This window comes from Triturus cristatus, chromosome 7 (genome assembly GCF_964204655.1).
Source record: "Triturus cristatus chromosome 7, aTriCri1.1, whole genome shotgun sequence".
Lineage (NCBI taxonomy): Eukaryota > Metazoa > Chordata > Amphibia > Caudata > Salamandridae > Triturus > Triturus cristatus.
In genome coordinates this window covers 1,352,459,508-1,352,476,164 of record NC_140590.1, presented here as the reverse complement: position 1 = coordinate 1,352,476,164, position 16,657 = coordinate 1,352,459,508, and the positions used below count along the sequence as shown (strand labels likewise).

Genomic DNA, 16,657 nt, shown 5'->3' with positions numbered 1-16,657 from the left:
TCCCCAGTGAGCTCGAAATTAAGCAAACCCACTGAAGGGACTCCTCTTGTTGTTAGTTCTTAATCAGGGCATCTTCATTTATATTCACATACACTGAATAAGTCCTCCCACATGCTAGATATGGGTAGACTTTAAAAAAGGCTTAGGAAGAAGCATTCCAAAATAAAGCAATAAGAAATGTCTATGTAAATGCAACATGTGCTTTCCATTTTTTTGTATATTTTTTTAACACATTTTTTTTCCTTTGGAGTTTTATATAGCGCGAACATGACCCGAAGGTATCGGATATCAGAGCGCTTTACACGAGCACCAGTTGCATTACAGGAGGACACATTCATTTTTGGTAGACACTGGTAGATTAAGTGATTTGCCCAGAATCACAGGATGTTGAGCGTCCATGCCAAGACTCGAACCCGGTTCCCCAGATTTGAGGTTGATTGCCCTAGCCCTTCGGCCAACTCCTCTCCACATGTAAGATGAATATAAAAAACAAATAATGGAATATTAACTGATTGTAAGGTATGCAGCAAAACTGCTGCTCAAAGCACCTTTTTATATTCCCCTTTTAAGAGGAAAAAAAGCCTGTAGTGGTTAAAAACAAACTGCTTTGTCGCTAGAAGTCTATCCAGGCACCTTCACAATCTCAGCATGCAGGAGAGTGAACAGTAGGGTTTAGTGTCCAATGGTTCCAACAGGATCCCAAACTATAAGGCGCTGATCATATATGTTTATTTACAGAAACTGGCTATGAAAATGATGTGTTAGTGATACACCCAACATTTTAATAGAACATTTGTATATAGTGCATAGTACCTCACTTCAACTGTTTTTAAGAACTGATGTCAACAGCTACCCGAAAAGGGTTTCCTGGTGCAAAAGCAGATCAGAGACTTAAGTGAAAAAGGCTTGCAGGTTATTTGTTAAAGAGCCACGTCTTCAAAGATATGCAAAATTGGACATAATCGGTTGCGTTTCGAAGAGCTGTGGGCAGAGCATTCCATTGTGAGGGGCCTAGATATGAGAATGACCTTCCACCCATCCGGGATAGTTTAATTTTTGGAGTAATGAATTTCCCCTGGGTGGAAGAACGGAGGTTGCAAGAGGGAGATGTAAGGGCAAACCAGAGATTGAAGGTATTGCAGGGCAGTTCCTGTTTTGATTTTATGCATATAGCTCGGGGCTTTGAGCTTGATTCGGTTCTCCACCCTGAGACAGTGCAGGTTTCGTAGATGACCGGAGATGGAGGCAGCTCTCGGGACCCGGCACAGAAGCCTAGCGGCAGAGTTTTGCACCATCTGTAGCCTGCGAGTCACCTCCTTGTTTGAGGCCAAGTAGAGAACATTTCCGTAGTCCAATCTTGACGTAATCAAGGCATTGACCACAGTTTTCTGGGTGGACTCTGGTAGCATCCAATTGATCTTTTTTAACCACTTTAAAATGGTAAAACATGTGGCTGCTTCTTTGACTGCTTGGTAGAGCATAATGAGCGAGTCATCAATAGTGATGCCCAGATTGCGAGCTTGGCGGGAGGGTGTTGGAAGAGCGCCCATCTCACAAGGCCAGTGTTGAGGGCCCCAGAGTTCCTTGTTTTTCCCCAATATAAGGACCTCGGTTTTTTCCCCGTTGACTTTGAGGTAATTTGATTGCATCCATGATGCTATTTTGCTCAGACCCACCTGGAGGGGAGAGGGACAGACTGTGCTCTTCATGGAGAGAGAGAGAGAGAAAATGATTTGGGAGTAGTCAGCGTAGAAGACTAGGGACAGCAATTGTCTCAGTCATCTGACAGAAATATGGAAAGAATTGTGCAAGGTTGTAATTCCATCTGCATTTTCCTACTAATTTGCTTCCTTTCTGGTTAGGAGTAAAAGGAGAAAGAAATGTAACCATTGGACACTAAACCCTACTAAGGGGATTCTGGTTTCCAAAACACATAAGACAAATATGAAATCGGAGATCCTAAATCTTACTCTTCCCCCAGTTTGAGGTAAATACTTCAGCTTGTTAGATTATAATACTTTCATCGGCTTCAATCCAATTATTTTTAGGGAGAAAAATGGAAGTCCTCCAGAGGGCGGGCTTACATTCCCCCACCCAGCAAAATAAAATAACATAATGGGGAGCCACAGCCAACAGCCAAATAGGTCAAGGGAGCCGTGGGTCGAAAAGTATTGGGATCGACTGCGGTATTAGGTTGGATATGGTGTTCACCACCACTGCCTTATCCATTTGTGTCCTGTATTGGTCTGTGTCACTAAGCAATCAGTCTGCCGTTACAGTTAACTGCGTGTACGTAAAGTGTGTCATAAATTCTGGAAGGGCCAAGTTTCTTTCTAATGTATGAGATTGTAAATGTTTGCAAGGCAATTTGTTGTTTTACCCTGCCATATAAATTTTAGTGTTTGCTCAGCACCAGCAAAAAATATTTATGGATTAAGTCTGAGTGTGCTTGGAACAGGACCCTCAGAAACACATTCCTTTAGACAATTTTAATCATACCTGACTACCTAACGACATAAGTTACCATCTATGTTGGCTGTTGTGCAGTGAAGCTGGTGGTTGGCCTTTTAGAGGTCTGTAGGATCTGCTGTTCTATTAATCAATAGGTATTTGAGTGATTTGTTCTTCCACCTGCCGTGTTTGCCAAGCTAAAGTATTTACCTCAAACTGGGGGAGAGTAAGATTTAGGATCTCTGATTTCATATTTATCTTAAACTCAACAGTCCCTTCAAATTCTTAAAATTTGGTGCCTTTATTGTATAAATGTGTGTGGTAAGCAAAACATCACCTGCGAACAATGGGATTTTATTCTTGTCCTCGCAGATTTGAATGGCCCCTTTCTCATTATCCATTCATTTCTTTACTGTGAATGGTTCGATACCAAGAGCAGCTGGAAAAGAGGGAATCCCTGTAGGATTCCTCCACTAAAATCAAATTGTGAGACCTTTACATTTATTGTGATTCTCATGGAAGGGGATTATAACTGGCCATTTTCAGGAACAAAAACTGGGTCAAGGCAAAAGTTTTACTGAGTTTTTACATCCAGCCTAAGATACAGTTGAACTGCTGGTGTCACTTTTTTCTTCGCTTTTTTAATCAGGTTGTTTATTTTTCGGATGTTGTCATGCTTATGTCTACCAATAATAAATGCTGACTGGCCTGAGGGTATCCTGCTTGGAAGTAGGGTACCTAGTCTATTTTGCTACCATCATGTTATATAGCTTGAGGATTGCTATAGGACTGTAAGAGGTGCAATATGTTCTTTATCTGGTTTTAGAATTAGGTTTGCGTGTGCTTGTCCCATTGTGTGGGCCAGTTTATCCATTGCATATGTTCCAGGTACAGACAGGCATGATTCGTATCCCATAGAGGATTTGGTCGAAAGTATTCTGTGGTTTGGCTTTCAGTACCTGATAGTACAAAATAAGTGCAGGATGTAATTTCTACCTCCCATGTGGGGTTGTACTTGGGTCCCATGTCTGGTAAATCTGTGTGTGTGTGGTCTGGGATTATTGGGTATATTGTGGTATCATGAAGTAGTTTCGGCATAAGCATATTGCTCACCAGAATGTAATTTATTCTTGAATAGGCTCTGTGAGAGTGAGAAAAATGTCCACTCGGTCAACAGCTTGCCCTCTCTGGGGATCTCGCAATGACCGCTTTCAAATTGTTGCTAATAACTCTTTCAAAAAGCCCCGGTTTAAAAGGCCTGATCTGTGCTCAGTTGGACCCCATATCAAATTTGTCTCCTGAAGTTACCCTCCAAAAACTCCCCAGCACATTGTGAAAGGAGCTTGAGAAGAAGTCCTGACTCATGTTTGGGGCATTTATTGTGGCCACAATGAAACAAACTATCTATAGACTGACATTCCTGCCATATTTGTCAGTTTTGTGAGCAGTTGGCTTAAAAGCTATTGATCTGTGTAAGAACACCACTCCAATGTGTTTCGTCCTGGTTAACAAACTGAAAGCAAGCGGGTAGGTTTTATATTCATTTGGATGTCCATCTTGTTTCCACATGTGTTTCTTGAGGTGCTATTACCTCTAATCACACTTCCTAGAGAGATTGCCACAGTTTGGTCCTTTTGTGGGGTAAATTTAGCCTTGTTGCGTTAAGTGATATCAGTCCTGTTCTCCATTGAGTTCGACAGTTTTGCTTCTGGTATTCCCATTATAATCACTTCCATGATTGATAGTAGTGGTTTGAAATATGCTGCTGTCCTTTAAACTATTAATGTGAGCTTTTTTTTACCTCCTTTGAACTGTAAAACCATAATCAATCAATAAAAAAACAATTACCCCTTTTAGGTAAAAGAAACCATATTAGCTCTTGTGAGATAGATGGGTTCCCTCCATATAGTGTTACGTCCTCATGGGCCAAGAACTTTTGCACCCCTTCTTTGCACTGTATGGGACAGAATTCTAGGTTCCGACGCTATCTTTTTCATTTATAGAGAGCTTTATCAACTCAAGCTCCTTTATGTATATGTAAGCGGAGTCAAAGTTCACGTATGCAAAGTACTGCAAGTTTTGTAAACTACGAACTCAGGTTCATCCCAACTTTTATCTATTTCCCAACCTCCTTGAGTGGGTGGGTGGTTATGCAGCTCATGATAGCAGAAAATCCCAAGATGCGATGATATGGCATCATTGATTCCTAGGTATCTTTGTCGTTCACAGGTGTCTCTGCTACATGCATGGCTCATTCCGCAGTTTCTTTATGCCGTAGCGCTGTTGTGTTCTGCATTCCTTCATACACATCGGATTAACTTTTGGCCCTGGCAGAGACCCTGCAACTCGTGTTGGTTTTCACTCCCCCACCTTCCTAAATGTCTTTTGACGTTATTGTGCTTTGATTTCGTAAATGGTGCCTTGATGTCCTATTTCACTATGAATGTCATGGATTCTTGAGGTTTGAAATCCCACTTGAAGTCGTGGAAATATGATATCCTAAACCCTCATGACTTTATTTGACCTGGACATCCTTAATCCGACTTAGAATCAAGACAAGAGCCTTTCACCATCCCAAATTACTCTTGATGTCAAGATTCTTATGTGTGTACATGACACTGAGGACCAGGATTTAATGAGCATTACTACGTAACATAATGTTGGCTCCAATTGCATTGCATTGTACTGCTTTGAAGTAGAGATGGACAGGCTCCTACAGGTCCAGATTGTGTCACTTAAAGTACACACCACTGACATGAAGTCATGCCTGGTATTACACTGATTTCTGCATCCACAGATGAGTGTTCCCATGGTGCAGAACACTTGCTTCGGGGCTTCTCCACATTCCTGCTTTGGCAGAAAGAGGTGTTGCCACAAGACTAACCGTTGGTGTCGTCTTGTAACTATAGACTCATGGCACCAGAATTCCGTAAGATAAATCACAAAGAATATGCTGTCCTGGTAGACACAACCATCTGGGAATGGGTTATACTCCTCAAGATTCATATTTAATAGACAGCTAAATATAATAAGGTCCCAAAAGTGGACACCCCAAAGCCTAAGTAGTTGAAAATTATAAAGATCCTCAAGCTCATGACATTTAAGCCACTAGTGTATATCCGGTCATTACATTTTGTTTTTGTTTTATGCATCACATATACCTATTATAAATCCCCAGATGAACAGGTTTAAAAAAATGTTTGGACGGGTGCCTGTTTTAGGAGAGACGTTAAGCTAAACTATTTGTTCATTAACACAAACCTGTAATTTGAACGATATTTCATTAGTGTAGTTGCGAAGACGAGCGATGTTTTCTTTTGAAAGGATTTATGGATGGGGCGTGGCCAAGATGGCGGGCTTCTAGGACGTACCTTCCGATAACTCCGTGCCGCCGCCAGCAAAAGCACGGCAAAGATCCTACCAGTTCCTTCCCGTGGCCCCCGGGAGTGAGTGTGAGCTGCGGAGGGCCGGGCACAAGTGAAGGCCCGTGGAAAAGGTGCTATCTTTTGCAGCGCCCTGTGGGATGAGCGACGTGGCCGGGCTCAGTGCGCGACTGCGGCCAGGCCGCCTGCAGGAATCGACGTCGCCCAGGAGATGGGGGCGGGCCCTTCTACGGCAGCTGGCAGTGCGCCGGGGGGCGGGAGGGGGGCTTCGGAGCGGATCCCCGGGGGGCAAAATAAGTGAGGAGTGGACCACAACGGAGAGCACTGGGCCTCTCCCAGGCTCTGGAGCTCTCTGCAAAGAGGGCAGAGCAGTGAAGATCCGGTCGGGCCTGAGGAATCGCAGGCGGGCCCTATTTTGCATCTGTAGACTATCGGGGGGGGGGGGGAGGTGCGGCGCCCTGCCTCGGGCTGGGCCCCAGTTGATAAACATGCAGTGCTGAGGTGAGTGGTGGCCCTTGAGGGAGTTGAGGCCTTGGAGTGATTCCCCCCTCCCTCCCTCCAGTCTATACCTGCAGCAAGGAAGAAGTGTGCCCAACTAGCAGCGGAGGGGGAGAGATACCTGGCAGGGGAGTCCGAGGAGTGGGCCCCTGCGGGGAGCGGGACCCTGGGTCGCAGGGGGAATCACTGGCCTGACTGCGCTGATATAGCACATACGAGGGAGGCGGCGAGGACGGCTGCGACTGACATTCTCTGCTTCGTGGCACGCGCGCAGAGAAGATCACGGACGGCATAGGCTCGGCAAGGCCTGGGGCATACCTGGCAGCCCTTGCCCTCTGGGACTGGTCGGAGGGTCATAGCTGGAGCGCCCGTGGACCTGGGCCCTCCTTCCCGAGGCCTTTTCTACCGAATGTAGTCAGATCACTGCTACAGAGAGGAATATGATACAAGTAAGTCAGTGGCGGAGGAGAACACTCTGCAGGCCCTGCGCTGATAGTGGACAAGGAGCGGTGGTCCGAATTAAATTACCTGTGTGGAGTACCTGGACCATATCGGCTACAGCGCAGGTACTTTCTAGCTGGGATCTAACAGGGAGGGTGTGTGTGTGCTGAGGCTGCGCAACGGGTGCCCTCCCATGGAGACCCTGTAGACTAAGATCGAGGAGGTGGTGCGGTAGTCACTAGCCGGCGTTGAGATAAAAGTGCCTGTCTGCGACGCAGGGTGTAAGCGTGAGGGCTGACCAGCGGTAAGTACCTTGATAAACCACGGCAATATGGCGGGGAGCAGAACAAAGAAAGAGCGCTCCCTTAAAGAAATGTTTGGAAATTCAGGAAGCTTCAGTGCAGAACAAAAGCGCAAGTATGGGGATGGACGTTAGGTCGGACACTGAAGACCGGGAGGGCCCGATAACCAAGTCATTCCTGGAAACGTTATTCTCCTCCTTGCGCGCAGACCTCCAGGCGATGATGACGGAAATCACAACAAAAATACGGGGGATGCGCCGTGACGTAGACTAAGTAGGTTTGAGAGTGGCTGAGTTAGAGGACAGGGAATCCGGCCGGGAGGAAGAGGTCACGTGGCTGCAGCAAGAAGCCCTTCGACTCAAAGAGCAACAACTCGATCTCCAGGCGCACAATGAGGATTTGGAGAACTGATCCAGGAGAAATTATAGAATCAGAGGTGTGCCATCTAAAGCAGAGTGTTCCAGCCTGAGGGACTATGTCGCAGACCTCTTCCAACATGTTTTGGGCCACGCTGAAGACTGCACCTTGCAGTTGGACTGAGTCCCCCGGCAGATATACTGGTATGTGTGCATGATTTCCAAACTAAAGAGGACATACTTAGAAAAGCCAGAGATTCGCATCCAGTCCAGTTTAAAGGTCACTCCCCGACTTTCTTCCAGGATCACTTTACAAAAACGTAAAAACTTCCACCCTTTTACAGAACAGTTGAGGAAAGCCAACATACCCTATGCATGTGGTCATCCGTTTCGCATCATTTCCAATATGAATGAACAGTCCACCAGATTAGATCCCTCAAGGAGGCCTGCACCCTTTTACACATCACTGTACAGGCGAGCAATGAACAGCCTTCCTCGCCCAGGTGGCAGCGACCAATGTGGTAGAAGGTGACAGGCAGCAGCCGCCGGGCAAGACCCGACCTGGCCTTCATCTCCAGAGAAAGGCAGGCGGTGCGGCAGGCCCTCACAGCGGAATCTGCCCTTTCGATCATCCTGAATTGAGGACAGCAGTGTTCCGGGGGTGTGGAGAAGTCGGTGTGAATCCAGCGGCGGCGTCGGAGGGGCTGAAGGCCTGAAGATACTAGAGATGACTCTCCCTATGGGCATCTCCTTGTGCTGGCAGGAGACTTGTCGCTGGAAAAGACATCCTGTGGGTGGCCGCTTCTCACCCCGACTCACTGGATTTGACAGACATTGGTCACTTGTTTCATCTGTTGTATCTCTAATTTTTGACATGGGTTTCTTTCTGTCTTTTCTCACTTCTTTCTCCTCTGCACCAATTGAAGCCGTATGTAGGTATCAGGCACACCAGGGACGACAGGGCAAGGATTCTACTCACTACCCCACTGGAAAGACCGAGGCCTAACGATTTAGCGGCTGTAGGGTGCCCTGAAGAGACAGGACACATATCATCCGTATAGTGAGCCTTTATGTGAGAGGCCTTAATAGCCCAGTAAAGCGCAAAGCGTTACTATCATTTTTAGAACACTCGGAGGGTTTGTTTGCTATAAGAGACTCACCGATTAACTAGGGACAATCATCGCATGCGATCACCCAGGTTCCCCAGGCAATATTGGACTTGAGACACAACTAAGAACAAGCATTGGCATAGCCAATAGGTCTTGCTTTTGGGACCTTATAAGTGTTTACCCATGCAACAGTTGATGATGTTGCACCAAGGCTATTGTGCTGCATAACTAAAGACTTATAAGGTCCCAAAAGCGAGACCTATTGGCTATGCCAATGCTGTGGTGACATAGTCCATCTGATTTCGTTATAAAGCTGAAGTTGACGCAATTAAAACAGTCTGACACTTCAACTAAACAGACTGGGGCCTGCATGTACAAACCAGCAGAACTGCTGTGCAGACTGGTCCACAAGTGTGCAGTCTTGTACAAACACATACTCTACAGACACATACATACAGATTGCGACACACATACTGCGCAGGTGGGCAGACAGACAGGTAAGCAGACTGACTGGGGAGAAACCGGCCCACATATGACATATCGCAGGCCCAGGGATGCCTCTCCCACTGACAGCTTGAGGCCCGGCGCATAAGGCCGCAGTTCACATAGTGCAGGCCCCTCATATCCCAAGGGAGCAGCTTTTACAGACATCGGGTGGACCACTGGTTCAAACTGCAGTTCAGGTATTGTACAAAACTCTAATAATGCCACGGGTCAACCTCTCACAGGCAGCAGCAGTCATGCTGCTGTTCACACACCACACAGACCCTCATGTGCCACAAGTCTGTGTCATTTTGAAGTTCACATATTCCAAAAGTACAGTGAAACTCTCTTGTATGTAATCAGTAGGTAGTCACCTGGGGTTTAGCTGCTTTTGCTTTCAGTTGCCAGTAGTCAGTGGCCTCCTGTATTAAAAGGTGACGTAGAATACAAAAAATCTAAAAACAGCTATAAGCAACATCAACTTAAGGAGAAGGTACACAGGCTGGCTGGCAGCCAGACGCCCTTACTTCATAGATCCACAGCTTTGAGAGCGATCCTTCAATAGATGAATGGTGAATTAAGAGTAATAATACAGAAAAGTCTGTCAGTTTATGAAATGATTTACAAAATGTATTTGCCCGTCTACATATAAGTTCACTGAAAAATGATTCAGCCCCTCAAGATGGACCCAAGGCTTTTTGGGAGTCAATAAGTCACTCCAATCAATGAGCATCCAGCCTAGGGGGTGGCTGCAGGGAAATATCTGTAGTGAGGCATAGGTGATCTCAGGAGGTAGCTTGCATTTGTATAGTGGTGCACACAGGGTTGTAGCGGTTTGATCACAAACCTACATCTGAACCATGGCGGTGGTTACACACAGAGCATGAGCCTTAACGCTGAGAGTGGCTGCACACACGAGATGGCGGAGTTATAATTGCACAAACCACCATAAACGAAACACTCCTTCCATCTCGAGTAATTACCCATTTTATGCATTAAATTGGAACCAAACTAGTCTGTAAACTAGTCTCGTCCCCTTTAGCAAAGGCCACTTTCCAGGCTATTTAGGCCCAAAACTTAGATACGGTGGGAGTTTCAGCAGGGAAGCTCATATTTTCAGGAAGTAATTCTCAACTATCAATAACTGGCCACAATTTTAAGCTTCTAGGTAGACTGGTATTAGAGTGAAAAGTGTGTTCTAAAAGATATCTGCTGCAATGAAAGACGACAGACCGCAGCAACGATGGTACTGAATAAGCAAAGGCACAATGGGACTATTTATCTGACGATGCATGCTTTCAAAGGCACGCTCTGATGGTATCGGTGTGCTGTGCATTCAACTAGGTGAAGCTTGACAACTTCAAAAATACACAGAAGAAGAGATGATAAAATCAGACAGTTTGCAAGTGTTTATCGTCAGAGGTTAAGAACACGTTTAAAAGGAGGTGAGGGGAAGGAGGAAGAGAAAGTATACAAGGGGAAATCAGAGGAAACTTGGTAAGACTGATGTGGGCTGATTGCACGCAAATGTCTCTTTAGAAAAGACCCCAGAAGGGTCTAGAGAAGAAGATGGCAAGTGGAAAGCAAGCCTGGAACCAGGGGTGAGGGAGCAGGGGGAAGCAGTATGAAAATCTGTGATAGGGCATAGAGGAGAGAGGGAGATGGGGCAGGCGAACGCTTCAAGGTCAGAGCCACCGACTGAAGAGAAAGACATTAGATTAGATGCAGGTTGAACAGGAAAGTCTTCATTTTTCTTAAAAGATCAATAAGGATTTAGAACCAGGAACAGACCGGAAATTGGCTCATTAGATTGATTTGTAATCTTTTTGTGAAAATGGGCAACAAATTCTAAATTTCCATGTTTACAGGATGACGAGGCGGACAATTCGTGTTGAGATCGACTCATATGGCCTACAGTACATATAAAAAGTAAAATAGATGTTTTGGACTGAGAAGTACGATGCCAAAGCTTGTTTATTTTAATGCTTATGTCATTCGCGGCCGCAAAAGTGCCGCGGCCGTGAATGACATAAGCATTAAAATAAAACCAGCATTGGCCGTGCGGCCGCGAAAGTGATGCGGCCGCGAAAGTGAAAGAAAGTGATCGCGATTGCGCGCTGCGAGCGCGGTAGAGGAAAGACACATGGCGCTGCGCGCGTGCACGCAGGCTCTAGGCCACAGGCAGCACTTTGAAAAGCCGTAGACAAAATGTCTCGGCCAGACCAGCGCATGCGCTGGATCAGGCGAGACTTAAAAATGGGGTCACTATTTTACTTGCACAGAAATTCCGAGGAAAGGTTATTAGAACAGTAGCGGAACTTAAAGGTGTGGCGCTGGGGATTAGGCTGCAGTGGGATCATGTGCAGTTTACGGTGGCATCTCTTTATTCACTGAATGAACACCAAGAGCGCTTCCTGATCAACTACCTTAAAAAGGTTCTAGCCACTCCTGATCGAACGGTGGTGATAGGGGGAGACCTGAATCTTGTAATGAATACAGACTTGACTGTTCTGTGCAGCGTACTACACAAGCTGGGGCTCTTTCACAGACTGGGCTTCAAAGGCTTGTGAACAGCTCCCTTAATGACATATGGAGACAGACGCACCCTTCCATTAGGGATTACACCTTCTCAGCTGCCCATAAATCTTACGCCCGCATAGAGCATTTTCTAATTACAGATGCCCTAAAAGGATGTGTAGCTGATGCAACGATCGAACCACGTGCCCTTTCTGATAACGCCCCAATCACATTATCGTTGAACCTTGGTGGAGACGCCATGTTCCAATCAGACCCAACAGTAAAAGCAATTCATACGGCGATTACAGAGTATCTCACCATCAACAATCGCGAGGAGGTACGCCTTGACTCTGTATGGAAAGCTTTAAAATTTGTAATACGCGGCGAACTAATAGCAATCTCAGCGGGTGAAAACAGGCTCTGTTAAGAGCAGAGGAATGCGATTGAGGCGGCGGTAGCAGGATTAGAATCAATACACATACGCACAGGTGCTCTTCGCATCTGGAGGGAATTGGAAAAGAAACGTCTACTTGCGCTGCCTAGACCTAGATAGAGCAGAAAATGCCTTATTATACCTTCGGCATAAATTATTTGTCAGTGGTGATTATGTAAGCTGTATGTTAGCCCATAGACTGCATCAGAGAGAGGTCTCCGGAACGGTGCTGGCGATTAATACTCCTTCGGTGACAATAGTACACTCAGACGTAGAAATTGCTGAAGCCTTCGGAGCCTTCTACAGCAGGCTATATGTGGTAGAAGTCTCTTCCTCGGGAGACATAGATTCATATCTCGGCAACGTTCAGCTAACCAGGCTACTTCTGACATTGCCTCTCAAAGCGACCGGCCCATCCAAATAGATGAGGTGGTGGTGGCAATAGCCCGCCTAACAATCTCTAAGTCACTGGGTCCAGACGGCTTTACCCCACTATTCTACAAGAAGTTCTGTCAGATTTTAGCCCCTTTGCTGACAAGAAGGTTTAACACATTCACTGATACAGGTTGTTTGCCTGACTCCCTCTCTGAAGCTTCTATCTCGGTCGTTCTAAATCCCTCTAAAGACCCCTTGGATTGTGCCTCTTATCACCCTCGTTACTCAACGTTGACGCAAAAATATTCTCAAGCATACTGGCTGCTCGCATTAGTCCATATATGGCAGGTCTATTTGATCCGAACCGAGCTGGATCATACCATCGAGGCAATGTGGGGCTAACAATAAACGACTCGTACACCTCACAGATCTCATCCACCACTCTCATGAGGAATCCCTCTTACTCTAAACAGAACCAACCTGCATAAAATCCAGGGGGCAGCTGTGGTGGTAGGAGGAAATAGGCAGAAAACTCTCAGACAAGGAATGGCAAGACTTACATTATAGAATTCACCATACGGCACATGATATTCCGGGTATGGAGGCTGCATACTAGATGACCTCTTATTGGTACTTAACACTGGCCCGATTGAACTATTGAAATAAAGATCGTCCAGCCACTTGCTGGCGTGAGTGCGGGCAGACTGGTTCACTGGTAAATTTACTATGGCATTGCCCCAAACTGGTTAGATACTGGGAATTGATTCTTCAGGACATAAATGAAGCCTTTGATACGGATATACCGTGCTTCCCGCCTATACTTTGCTAGGTCTCCCCAATCCTCTGACCTTTCCCACGCGCTCCCTTAGAGGAAGGCAGATAGCCTTAGCTCTTAACGCTGCAAGATTAGAACTACTGGCTCACTGGGGCTCCACAATGGTTTCGGATCACACAGCATGGTTGAGAAGCCTGTGGACTGTGCTCGCAATGGAGCGCTTGTCCATGATGGTGGACAATAAAGCTGAAGCATACATGGAGTTGTGGGCACCATTGTTATGGGCACCATTTATCACACTGTTGAGCAAGGAATTCAGGGAGGTGACTTGCCCTAGGTTCATGCGAATCCTACGCCTTTCTTCCAATACCCAGGACAAGGACACATAAAGGTGGGGTGTGCTTAAGAGCTTATCTATAGTTAACTCTGTGGGATGACACAAGTTCACTCTCGGTGTGGGGAGACATGGGTTGGGGGATAGGTGGGTGGTGGTCCTTTTTTCCTGGTTATTGATTTTCCCCCCTGTTTGGCTTCCTGGGTTCTCTTCTTCCTTTGGCCCTCTGTTATACAGTCTAAGACATAAATAAGGCAGCTTACTTTCCACTGGTGCATAATTTAATATAAATTCTGCTAGTATTTTGAAATTCGCTGCCGGCCTCCAGGTGTTGGCCCATAGCTGTGTCTCTCTCATATGCATGTAAACTTGATGCCGGCCAGAGGATGTAGGCATACACGATGTTTTGATATTGTGAAAATGAATGAAAGAATTGTTCCATAAATGGATATATGGAAAAGTGATCCAAGGTTGATTGTTTAATTTATTAAGCCTAACAGACTTTTAGGTCTGATGGTGCTGAATGTTCTTACTTGCTTAATTAATTTCTAATCGTTGAATAGAGGTGACTAATTGATGCGTACGTTTCTTAAGGGATTTATTAAACATTATCAGCTGCAGGAATTTGAAGTACTTAGCGTGTTTTCAAAATGGCTTCCTACACGTTCTCCACTTATATATAGTTTAATTTGTTCTATAGAATGCTAGGACATCGATTTAAGAAAACTGTATAATAAAATCTGAACTTTGTGGCAAGCTAACCATTCTTGTTTCAGAAATTAGTTTTGCAATATATATATCTTTTAAACAACGTATTGCCTAATATGTCACTTCCATTATGTTATTTTAGGCATGGTATCCACACACATGCCCTCTTTTGAACAGTCAAGAAGTTTTTGGCGTTCACTTTCCCTTCTCAGGGGTCTCTAAGTGAGACTTACTTGAAATTATAAGCTCATTCAAACACAGTGATGCAAGTTGATTTTTGGCAGTCTGTCTATGATCAGATCAATTTATAATTATTTTGTTCATTTTTATGATTTCCATCACATAGCTCACCTCTGGTTAACCATGAGCTTCTTCCTTGTGCACATTTGTTTTTATGAGGCACAGCGTGGGTTTATTTACCCCTTCACTTTTTTTATTTTGTGAAAAGAAACTAGTATTGTGATGCGCTAGAACTGTCTGTGACAATTAGTTATAACCTACTCTTCATTAGCTGTTACGATCCGTCGCCTAAATTGGACAAATCCCTCTTATTATTCAGACTTGCTACCTCAGTAAAATAAATGTGAGCTTTATATGGAAAGAGTGTTTTTCATATCATATTTTTCTTTTATACATACATATTTATTTAGCCTTAATGCAATGCAAATATATCTGGATGTCCCCATATATCTTGATTCATCAATGCACGAGAAATTTTTCACCACAAGATCATGAGATATACCGCTGAACAGCTGCAAATGTGGAAACAGTAAGGAATAGCTCTATTAGAGGATCTCTGAAGGTGGAAGGTTAAGATGCTTCCAAAAATTAGTACACCTTGGCAACAAAGCTGCTTGCAGTGACACAAATATAAAAACAGAGTGGGATGTAAAGATTGTGGACACTACTCAAATAGTGTTACATGTGGACAATATGTTAGTTTTTCTTAAATACCTGGAGTAATCAACCCCGGTGTTACTCCATCTATTGCAAAAGTGAGCCTTGGTGGCAGGCCAAGTCATAAACCGGTAAAAATCCAAATTGTCCCCAAGGGCCACATTTCACTACCTAGAGCAGGTGTTGCTAAACATTTCTGTAGTGAGAGCTACTTTTGATCAGTGAAAATCGATGTGAGCTACCAAAGGCCAACCAACTCACACATTTTTCCGAGCAACACCCCCTATCCGCCCAGCTTCATTGACGTTAACCCTAATATTTTTTGGTAAGGTCTCAATCCATAAATCAGGCCTGCCATAAGTATTATGCACCACCATCACCTGCTCTGTGCGACCTATAATATGAAGGCGAATTATGACCTTGAGAGGAGATACAGGTAGACTGGCATCTAAGGAAAGAAGACAAGTACCACCTCACACAACTACTCCATAGGGCAGGCACAGAGGAAGTGAATGATTAAGCTGCAATTAAAAAAAAACGCACTGGAAACCATATTTGCAGACAAAGTAACACAGGAATAACTCTGCTACAAAAAATGGTCACACAACTTGGTGCAAGCACTAAATATAAATACACACACTCATGGGAAGGGGATCTGGCCATGAAAGTCCACCCAAAATATGGGAAAAGATGTGATGTAGAGCTGTAAAATCATCCATCTGCACTTCATATAAAGAAAGCACAAATAAGCTACTCACTCATTGGCATCAGCGAGCCCTACCATAGCTTTTAAGGACATCAGTTTAGAATTGGAAAGAACAGCATGTGCGTCCAATCAAGCAAAATGCAGGCCTCCCAGAGTGCTTGATCATCTCATCTGCCTGCCAGTGAGCATTTGCACTCAAAGCATGGCATGTATGAGGCGTCCACGTTTGCACACGTGTTTTATGTGAAATGTAGCCTTCCTGACTCTTCAAACGTCAAGCAAAAAAACAGGATACGTCAGATCACAAAAGACATATCTCACACAAGCCTGGGAAAAACTTATTGCCTCAAACTGAAGAAACATTCCACCTACTTGGTCAATAACAGAGTTTTTATATTGCATAGCATTGTGGAAATTAGGCAGTTTAGATATCTGTTCAATAATTTCTTTCAGTGACAGGGTATTTCTGGATGGCCAAGAATATCGGGGACCTAAGAGCTGAGCTCCACAAATAGTAGGCATACTGTTTTAGGATTTTGTTGATTTTTGTTCAATTCTCAAAAAATCTTTAAACATTCAAGCAAAGCCTCCATAGAAAATGTTGCTGATAGTTTGTAAATACAGTTGTTTTGGGATGACTTTCCAAAATCAGCTACAAATGTAATAGCTATATGAAAGTGCGGTAGTGGCATTAGTCAAATCCATGCCTCCCTTTTCGCACCTCCTCGGAAGCTAATTAGGCCTCCAGAGGCTCACTGTGCAGCTATCAGACCAGGGCTTACCAATTGGCTGCTGCACATGCTGGATCATCCCGGGGCCAAGCTGCAAAGGGCAGGGACCGCAGTTCCCACTAGTAACAGTTCAATACTGCTTACATCACCTGCACTAT

At 44.8% G+C, this 16,657-nt stretch overlaps 1 protein-coding gene across 3 annotated transcripts in view; it reads left to right on the top strand.

Annotated features, from left to right (window-relative positions):
- The window catches only part of PHF20 (PHD finger protein 20), a 1,063,788-nt gene that overhangs the window by 344,127 nt on the left and 703,004 nt on the right, over positions 1–16,657 (top strand). The window lies entirely within an intron of this gene.